The 10,263-nt window shown below is 35.5% G+C and overlaps 1 long non-coding RNA gene across 4 annotated transcripts; it reads left to right on the plus strand.

The window, feature by feature from the left end:
* The first annotated feature begins 845 nt into the window (after positions 1-845).
* LOC104607587 (uncharacterized) lies at positions 846-9,521 on the plus strand. 4 transcript variants are annotated; one of them, XR_016076592.1, is made up of 5 exons: positions 846-921; positions 1,055-4,890; positions 6,129-6,214; positions 7,927-7,997; positions 9,035-9,521. It is a non-coding gene; the product is annotated as an uncharacterized LOC104607587 (long non-coding RNA). The 4 variants fall into 4 exon arrangements; XR_016076594.1 differs by having other exon boundaries at positions 891-921; positions 1,115-4,890; XR_016076593.1 differs by having other exon boundaries at positions 915-1,026; positions 1,115-4,890.
* The last annotated feature ends 742 nt before the right edge of the window (positions 9,522-10,263 follow it).

Here is a 10,263-nt window from a genome sequence, read left to right on the forward strand (position 1 = left end):
TATAGTTAATAATTACCTATCAAAAAAACCGATACCCGAAACTAACCACTTCCAATACCTTAGATAATCATATATAATGATGGAGAAATAAAAAAAAAAAAAAGATGGTGTCACACAAAATTAGTGAACAGTGGTTGAACCGGAGAGGGAGAGGTGCATTTGTGTACTATGTATCTAGTTAATACCACTAAGGTAAGACACCATTTGATAAGATATGAAGAAGCTAACTAAAAAGCTTATTGCTACGTCTTTTAGAGAACAAGTCTTTAAGGAAATTGTGAGCTCATGAATGGTTGAAGCTGAAGTTGGATAGATTACTATACTTTTGAATATTTTATCATTTAATTATTTTATCCACTAAAAGATAAAGCAATAAGTTGTTTAGTTCAACAACTTTAGCTGTTATCAAACAACCCCTAAGACAAATTGAGAAGTTTTATAAGATAGTCATAAGAGCATCATTATTATATGGAACATGGTGTTGGAAAATCAAGAAAAATATGGTTGAAAATATGAGTTTAGTTGAGATGATTAAGCAACATTATTATAGGTAGGCAGTTTTTTAACTGTTATAAGTGAGTGGTTTTTGAAGTACGAATAAAAGACATATATGCCCTTTTTATGCTGGTTGTATATTGCTTAGCTAAAGGGTAAAAATGTCTAATGAAAAATCCAGAAAATAAGACTATTGATTCTTTTATTAGTAGATAGATATAGATATTGTAAATTCAAAAAAAATGAAAAAAAAAATGAACTGATCAAAAAGCGAATTTATCAAACGATTAATCGACTGGTTTCGATTCTGTTTCAGTTTTCGATTTTCCAAAAACCGAAAGACCGGTTAAGTCTATAAAAAAAGGCCGCGACCGAACCGTGAGCACTGAGCACCCCCCAGCCATACTTATTACTTAGGCCGGAAAGGTTACTGCTCAGTCTTGGACCTGTTGTTCATTTCATTATTTTCCGTGCAATTTCATTTGTTCTGGACTTCTGAGTTAACAGTATAAGATTGCAAATGCGTTTAGAGTAAATTCTGATATACTCTTTATTTCAGATTTTGCTTTGCACTGCAAATCAGAGTTTACTTGTCTGCTTTGCCCCTACTTTGCCACAGAATTCTCCACGACAAAAGTTCCAAGGTCAAATTCTCGCTCGTCGAAGTGACCGATCTTCTGGAGACCTCTTCTTAGGGTTTAGGCGGGGATTTTTCAAACAGTGCTACTCTTGATCCTTGTGTTTGGCTTTGCAGTACATTAGATAAGCTTTTCCTACCTATTCCCATTTAGATATAATTTATTAGAATCACAAATTACTTGGATTTTGATGTGAGTTTTGATTTCCTTATTTTATTGTCAATCGAATTTTGGACTAATTTTGTCAGCAACTATTTCAATGGAAAAGCTTTCCCAACCAACCTTCTTTTGGGTGACTGCTTTGCCCAACTTAAGAGGAATGAAATACGAGTATTGATATTATGAAACAGAAATACTTAGCCCTTTTGGATGTTCAGTCTGTTCAGTCAATTCCACTACTGGTTCAAATCTAATGCTTCTCCACAGTGATGCACTCGCCTGTGAACATTATCATGGTTCAATCATCTGGTATCCAGTAATGATGTAGCATAGAGCTGTCAACCTCCGATGGAGAGTTTTATTTTTTATTTTTTTCTGCACCCAATTAGTTCGTGTATTATGGCGTATGTTCTAGCTTGACTTAATTCATGGAAGCGTGCACTGTAAAAAGTGTTTCCTTGAATGAACTGATTTGATGAAAAATTATCAAATGACGGGGGCATACATATGGATGATAGCCTGTTCTATGGTATTGGTTTGCAGAAGGGCAAATTTCTTAGAGTACCCTATGGTTTAGGAAATTTATTATACCCTTACTGTATACATATTGTCTTAAAATTATCCCAAATTTTCTGATAATTGACATCTTACTTAAGCACTAATGGAAAAAAACGAATTTTGAATTTTCCCTCCACTATTCCTCAAAACCCAATTGATGAAAATTTTCAAGAACTGTAATTTGCTCCGCACTTTCCTGTTGATTCACTCTTGTAGACTCTCCCTCTGGGTCCGTGCCGAATGTATATATCATGTTATTGAGGCCAGCCAACAACACTTGGCCTCTGGTCGTGGGTTGCCTAGATCTGTGTTTGCACAATGAAATTGTTCTGTCGGAAAGGCTCGTCAATTGCTGAGTAGCTTCTGGTATTTCCGGGTCAGACAGTTTGTCTATTGCAGAAACATATTCCTGGATCTCACACTGCAACAAAATTTTAGGGTGGCGAGGGGGAAGGTGGTATTGGAGGCTTGAAATCTGGATAATATGGGTATGGCGAGAGTGATCTTGACAGTCCTGGAACTGATTCTGCTTTATCATCTGTTTGGGGTACTGAATTGACCTCTTGACTAGGTTTTGCAGTTTTTCCTAATTTTGGCTCATTATTCAACTCTGGAACAGCTTCAGCCATCTTCACAGTATCGGGTGCTCTTTCCACAGGTGCCAGTAGAGCCTTGTTATGATGTTATCTATAGGTGATGGTTGAAGAGCCTTCCCAATTTGCTTTGTTTCGTCAACGAGCTCCTTGGGAGCTACCTTAGTGTTCAAGAACTTGTCGACTTGTTTTAATGTTACCTTTCTGTCTTCTGCAAACAATAGTTTCTTGCTGACAAACTGAACAAGTGCAGCTGAACCAAGAAGTTGGAGTATTGTTTCCATCTCTGAAAATGCCAATAAACCTAAGCCAGTTTCTGCCGCTATTCCAAGTGTAACAGACAAAATTAGGAAAGGGACTTACACAATTTGTTAGAAAAGGTATTTTAGGAATTTTTAGAAAATATATCAATCACGTGATGTTACATGTAAACTGTAAGGATTGAGTTAGTCAATTTCCTAAATAGGGGTACTTTAAGAAATTGCCCTTTGGACAACGGTATTTGTTAATCTCCTACACAAACAGAATTGAAAGTTTTAAGTTGATATGCCTACAACAGTAGAGTATCAACATTGTAGTTTGTGTCCTTTCTCCATTTTTTGTTTGAATTATTTTAGTTAGTTATAAAAGGAATAATTGTCTTCAGCAGCTTAAATGTCCCAGCTATAAGATGAAAAGCATGCACCTGTAACTTGTTTGTTAACTTATCTCTGAGTTTCTTATAGGTATGCTGCTATAAGTGTTCCTTGTGGTTGTGGATTTATTATGTCTTTACCTGCTTCACTCAAACAAAAGTGAATTGCTCTAATCCTGTTTACGTCATTCCATAAATATGAATTTGCTTATATCTTTTGATACGCACATATATTCTTTTCAAGTAATTGTACAGTGAAATAGACTTCTCTATTTAGGTCTAAAATAAGAGTGTTTAAGATTATAGCTCCCTTCTACATGTTTTATGTATATTAATTTAATAGTCAGTATTGTTCATGCAGAAAAATTTAAAACAAAAACTAGAAAAAAATGGTTGTTATTCTTTTTGCTTGTTATGTTCATGTAACCAAAGCTTCATAAAGGAAATGAAAAAATCATATTATTTATCATATCTCACATTTTGTTTTCTTGTCATATTTCTTCATTTGAAAGGAATCTAAAATATGACCAGATATAAAACTATAGAAGTTTAAATGTAAAGATAGAAATAGAAAACTATATAAAACTCTCGTGATTTGTTGAGAGAAAAAGTCAAATCTCTAACCACCTAAGGTTCTGTTTGTGTCCTTATTTAAATTCTGTTGCAGATCTTGAAAACAAAGGGAAAAAGAAGCCTCAACTAGCCCATGTGTGTCTGTTAATCCCCTAATCTAGTGCATTTATCCAAAATGCTAAATCTTACAACTTTTTAATTATTAATCTTAAATGTTACAATGACAACTATAATGTACAGAACAATGAGGAAGGAGAGGAAGCAGAAAGACTAATTTGCAAGTTTGCAACATGAAGACAGCAGAACAAATGCAATGTACAGAACCTAACATGTGAAAGTTAAATATAATCATCATCGTCATCATTCAAGCCTTATCTCAACTATATGGGGTCTGCTACATGAATCCTGTTTCACCATTTCTGTTCTGTTTAGTGCCATATCCATTGTTATTATTAGCTCTTAAATAATTTCTTAATACTTTGACCCATATCCTTTTTGGTCTACCCCTACCCCTTCTAGCCCCTTCAACTTGCAACAGATCACTTCTTATGGGTGTCGTAAGTGAAAGTTAAATACAGTGTAACATAAAATTTTGATTTTGCATCCTTCTTATTGCAGTATAACCAATTTGTCAAGGAACTAATTTTACTGGGTTCCAACTCCTGTTGGGTACAAAATTTGCAGACCTAAAACCAAGAATCTTCTATTAGTGCTCAATGTCCTTGTTTTTGCAATGTTTGGACTGGTATCCTGGTACATGGAACATATGTCAGGTATCTAGATGTCTAGAGGCCCTGATGTGTCATCTTCCAAAACTCATGACATTGGGGACAGAACCACATAGATATCAAATTACATAAACAATCTTAAAATGCGGATTGAAAAATTAGGAAAGTACAGAAAATTTTGCAAAATCGAAGTCATTGTACCTTCAACTAGAGATTGTATCAATCATTTCAGTGTGAATTTCTTTCTACTAGAATTCCTTCGTAATCCATAATTAAGTTACACTTGTAGGTGAGAAGAGTCAACTAAATTGAGTTAACTCATTGCATTTACAAGAACTAGTCCAAGAGTTCTAAAGACCTTTGTTCTCTATCGGGTTGGACAGATGATTGTTTGAGTGAACATGGGCTAATCAGCCTTCTACAGTACAAAGTTGATTGCTAGTGGAGCTGTGTAATAACAATGGTACCTGCATCATAAGAGATATGAGGTGCTACTAGCTTTCAGTGCACAGGTGATAAGGACCAACCAATGTTTTTATTTATTTATTTATTTTTGTGTGTAATAGAGATGTAACATGTGTCTAAGAGAGGAAGTTGTAGTTACTGGTCAAATAAAAAAACAGAGGAAGTTGTAATTTCTTGAAATCACTGATGAGTGATATCTAATGAAGTGCAAATTATCAAGAAAAAAAAAAAAAACTAGTGAGGTGCAAAAGAATTGATGATCAGTTCAAATGTTTGATGCTATTAGAATGTGACTTTCTTAAGTAGTTAACAAGAGCCTGTGAGAGAATTAAGTTTTCAAAAAGCAAAAATCAACATTAATGCCAATTGAGTTAACTAGGAAGCAGATAAAGTATTGACTAAAAGAGGGATCAAATATGGAATCCTGTTAAAGTATGTATTATAGCAAAGGATATCAACAATTCCACCATGGACACTATATGTCTCATTCAACAACTAAATAATCCTGCAACTGGTCCAGCGGAAACTAGGATTCAGACACTTTGTTTTTTGTATTAGGGTTGATCAACCTGAGTCTCTGCCTTTTGTAAATTAGGTGACTGGTTTAAGGGTTTATGCCTCTCAGAAACTGAGGCCAATGCCTTCTACATCACCCTGTGGCTATACACTTGAGGCAAAATTATTCCACCTCACCTTGAGGCAGTCACCTCTTGTCTTGGCTCAGCTGCCTGGCACCTTGTCCAAGCTTGATGAACAGATTGATTTAGATGGTGTTTGGTATCAATGTAGCTTTTCGGAGAAATGGTGCCACCTCAGCATCATAGACACGTTTAACAAAAAAACGTCTAAAAAGTTATTTGGTTGAACCGTTTATCAGATAAACGGCTCTCTTGAAAATCATGAGAACCGTTTATCAAAAAAACGCCAAATCTGACGTTTTTCATTTGCAAGACCGTTTTTTTAACTGTTTGGCTTATATGGCACCTAATGGCGCTGAGGTGTAAAAAAATCGTACAGAATGTTTAAAGCAGATTTTATCTCATTTTTTGAGACAAAATCGTACAAAACGTTTATTTTATAAATGCCATCGATACCAAACAACTGCTTAGTGATTCCAAATTTGTATTGGAATTCCTTGCTAAGCTCTTCATGGACAGTGGGATGGTATTTGATATAAGATTGTATTTAAGTTGCAAAATTTCTAGTGCACTGGTTTTGATATTTTCTTTCCTTTTTTTTCTAATTGCTACACTCCTTTTGATTGTGACAATAACTACTAGTGCAGTGTAAGCAGAAAAATCCTTACAAGTAATGGAAAGAAGCATTGGAAGGTGGAGGCAACTTGAAGCTTAACATTTGGTGATATTATAGGTATGGCAGGATAGGTCCAACATCAAAGGCTAGAAATGGGAAAGAATGGGATTCTATTATAATTTATTGCTTGAACTTTAGGATAAGATGTATTGTTATTTATTAAGTGGTTTGCTGAAACTGATTTGGTTCATCAATAACTTAATATTATGTTAAGGAAAACTGCACCATTTAGAACTGATTTACGGAAGTAATTAAACTTCATACCATTGTAATAAGTTCTTGTTAGGTTTAAAGCTTGAGTGGTTTAGGTAGTTTAAGAAGAGCCAACTCAATGCCAACCTTGTGGACCGAATACTCAACTTGTAACACTATCCTAAATCAGTATCCCAAAAATTCTGATCTGAGGTTGATCCTAGTCTTACTATACTGACTCTTCATCCTGTGTTGGTTTGGGTTAGCCTTGAACTCATGCCTTTACAAATTCAAATTAACTTTTAAACCAGTCACTTAAACTGTTTATACTTCTGCTTGCACAAGCAATGAAATATAATGTTTTGCATTTATGTTCCTAAGTTGGGCTTGGGATTGGGCAAGAGTATATATGCCTAAGATTTTAATTTAAGCCAACTTGGTTGTAGATTAGGCTGAAATTTTCTGTTTCACTATACTTTGTTCAACTACTTGATAATTACCAAGATTTCCCCTGTTCTTTGATAATTAATTAAAACCTTCTATGTTAGTTGATTTGGCACTACTTTGGGAGTTTTTATTTTTTTTATTTTTTGTGAATGAATGATAAAAAAATCAGTCATTTGTCAATTGAACAATTGTGAATTACCTAAATACCCAAAAACATGCACGCTAATTGAAGAAGATAGCTGCCATTGTTGGAGAAGATGACATTCATCCCATAAATGCAGAGAAAAGCAGTGTTATCAGACTTACATTGGACACAAAAGTAGAATGCAAGTCATGGGTCAAATGGTCTAACAACTGGGTTAACACAGTGACCCATGACATCAATATGATCAGTAATAGGTTGTGGCCTAATGGTTTTTGTTCTTTCATACAAGAGCCTCATTTTTTTGGTAACAAAGCAAGTAATTTCATTAAACAAAAACTTTACGGTGGGTACATTAATCAGAGCATAGTCATTTGCGAGAAAAACTCCAGCCATGGATGTAAACAAGTCCATCATTACAAAACTGAGTTGGGTGATGTCTTCGTTCACAGTGATCTCATGGGCCACTTGGTTGGCCGATCTTCTGATAGCTGTGAAAGAGTATCTTCTTATAGTTGCACTCTCTTGTCTGATGTCTGCTACTAGATTGTAGTCGTAATCCATCTGATGCTTCTGCCCCACTTCAATGTCTGTTACCGCTTCTTTGGAATCCAATTCGAACTCCACTCTAGGAAGTCCAAAATCCACTGCCAGTCTGATTCCATTTCTCAGGGCTATTAATTTAGCAGTCTTTGGGTTATTGCACTTCGTCACCCAACCCTTTGCCATTAAAAGATCCTCAGCATCATTTCTGACCACACAACCAAGGAAGTTGGTGCTAGCTTCTTTCACATAGACTGCATTGCAATTTACTTTGCACCATCCGTGCCAAGGGAAGGGGGTCCAACATGGCATTCGACCATTAGGCTGTGAATTGGGCACCTCCAGACTGGGCTCAAGGTAGCATTTGTGCAACACATATTATTCCTGAATCCCGATAACATCCAATGGGCACATTGAGACTCCCTTAAACTTGTCCTCATTTCAGGACTTCCAGATTGCCTGCAAGGGATGGCTGCTCCAACATCATTAATATACTTCAGGCCCTCATCAAACCAGGTTTGAATCTCTTCTATAGCAATTTTATGACAAACAAGTATGTATACTCTCCATATATAATGTTCCACAATCTAATTATCATTGGCTCAATGGTTCTTGTTTTGATTTACATGTAAAAAGATCCAGGTTCAAACCTCTTCATAGCCTATTTCTTGGTAAATATAGAACTTATCAAACACAGAAAGTTTTGATACTATTGTTTGGTCTGATCCTAGTTTGACAGGATTGGAGAAAATCAGGTTGATTCCCCATTTTGTACATGTGAAGAAATCTCAAAATCCTATGCCATATTTTTTTACAAAAATTGTACCTAGCAAGCTCAAAAACTTGATTGCAAGAAAAGAGTTCCCGTTGTATCAGCAGCACTCTCTTATCCTAATATTGTTTCTTCAACTTTAGGCAGGAGATGTGGATAATCCTAGCTTTGCAATAACTGAAGAGTAATTTTGTATATTTAAAAACATTTTAAAGACAGGTAAGTTGGTGAATGAACAACATTTAACTGTTGATTGACAAAAAAGGAGATTTTAAAAATGCCATTTCAGTTAAAAGTTTTAGTAATTGTGAGATAGTTGAGGGGAAATTTTGGTGAATTTGCCTTGAAATGATTTGATAGAGTTCCCTTCCCCCTTGGATTAGATCAACAGAAAGCTAGTCAATGACACTTGCCCATGTTAATTAGTTAGCATCATGATTGACTTATTCTATATGCACATGAAAGCTTAGGTTTACAAAAGATGTCTCTTGACCAACTGATGGGGTGCTGGAATCTTTTAGAATATAGTTAAGGATTCAACTTTATGTTGTTTTACATGAATTCTGAATATTTTTTCCCTCCATCTATGCCAGTGCACACCATCTCAACTTTGTGTGCAGTGCACATATTGAAAATCAAACATGAATATACTTCCCTAGCGACCAACCTAGGTTCTCTTTTACACAACCCTTGAAAGACTAGAAAAGGTAAAGATGTGCTTCCTTGTTTCCACGTTTTTTTGGTAGTTGATGAAGCTTTTGGGTTTGTTATGTTTTTGTAGTTACAAGTCGTGAGCACTTCATACAAGTATAGCCACGTGATCAATGGCATGGCAATTCGGGTCTTCCATCTAATAGGAGACAGCCAGAAGGTGTTGTTATCGGTGTCAATTCCACACACGAAATGGGGCAGCCTCTTTGAATAGCTTATGGAGCTCCATCTATTGCAACTTGACATCTAGGACAAAAGTATATCCCTTATTATTATTATTTTTTTTCAAAATGACATTTATTTCCCGTCATTAACTTTTGGAAGATCAAATGATAACTCCTCCAGGACGGACGTGCTTCTTTTCTTCTCCCTTTCCTTAATGGAGAAGAAAGGTCAGCGCTTATCTTCTTCAGTGCTGATTTGTTATTTTTTCTTGTTTATTTGGGTTTTTTGTCAACCCATTACTGCGAAAAAAGAGGAGAATTAGGACTATTTCTGAATTTTCCAAAGAGAAGCATAATTTGATCATTAAAGCAAGAAACGTAACTTGGATACAATTGTACCATTTTTATTTATTTATTTATTTACTTTTTGCACTTGTAAAACCAGAAAACCAGAAAGCATGGTCAAGTGTTTAAGCAGATGAACTGGTTTTAACCCATCCAAACATTGCTTATGCTTTTAAGCAGCTGAACTGAAGCTTATCTTCAGCTTAGCCCTCCTGAACGGTCCCTTAAAAACTCTTTTTCTTCTTGGAATTACCCAGTTAGGTAAAACTACTCTTTGTCACATAAATGATTTCGTTACGTGGGCCTTGCCGGAAATTCATGCCGCCTGGTTCACAGTACTACTTTGGCATGCCTTGTATGTGCTAAAAATGTGGTACCGACATTCATTATTTTATGTTAGGCATTACTTGATGATTCCCCTTTTCATGGACAAAACATCTTTATCATCTATAAAATGTAGTTATGATAATCTCAGACTTGTACGGAAAACAATTTTAGGTCTTACGGACCTTCGGAGCAAGTTCCTGGTTTGAGTCAAACATGGGATTAATGAAACGTGAGAGGGGTTTAAATGCAAAAGCCATCGAGTTTGGCTTGTAAAAGAACAAATCCAAGGATTCAGGAAAAAAAAGTTTACTGGAAAATTCTTTCATTGTGGGCTGTTCTGTTACATTCTGCAGGATAAGAAACCATTTCTTTCTCCAACTCTCCAATCCTTGGTATGATACAATTGGCCCTTTAATCTGTGCTAAAAAAAAAATGCTTTGGGATTTGATGATGATGTTTATTA

This window comes from Nelumbo nucifera, chromosome 5 (assembly GCF_055504915.1).
Source record: "Nelumbo nucifera cultivar China Antique chromosome 5, China Antique-T2T, whole genome shotgun sequence".
In the NCBI taxonomy this organism is placed as follows: domain Eukaryota; kingdom Viridiplantae; phylum Streptophyta; class Magnoliopsida; order Proteales; family Nelumbonaceae; genus Nelumbo; species Nelumbo nucifera.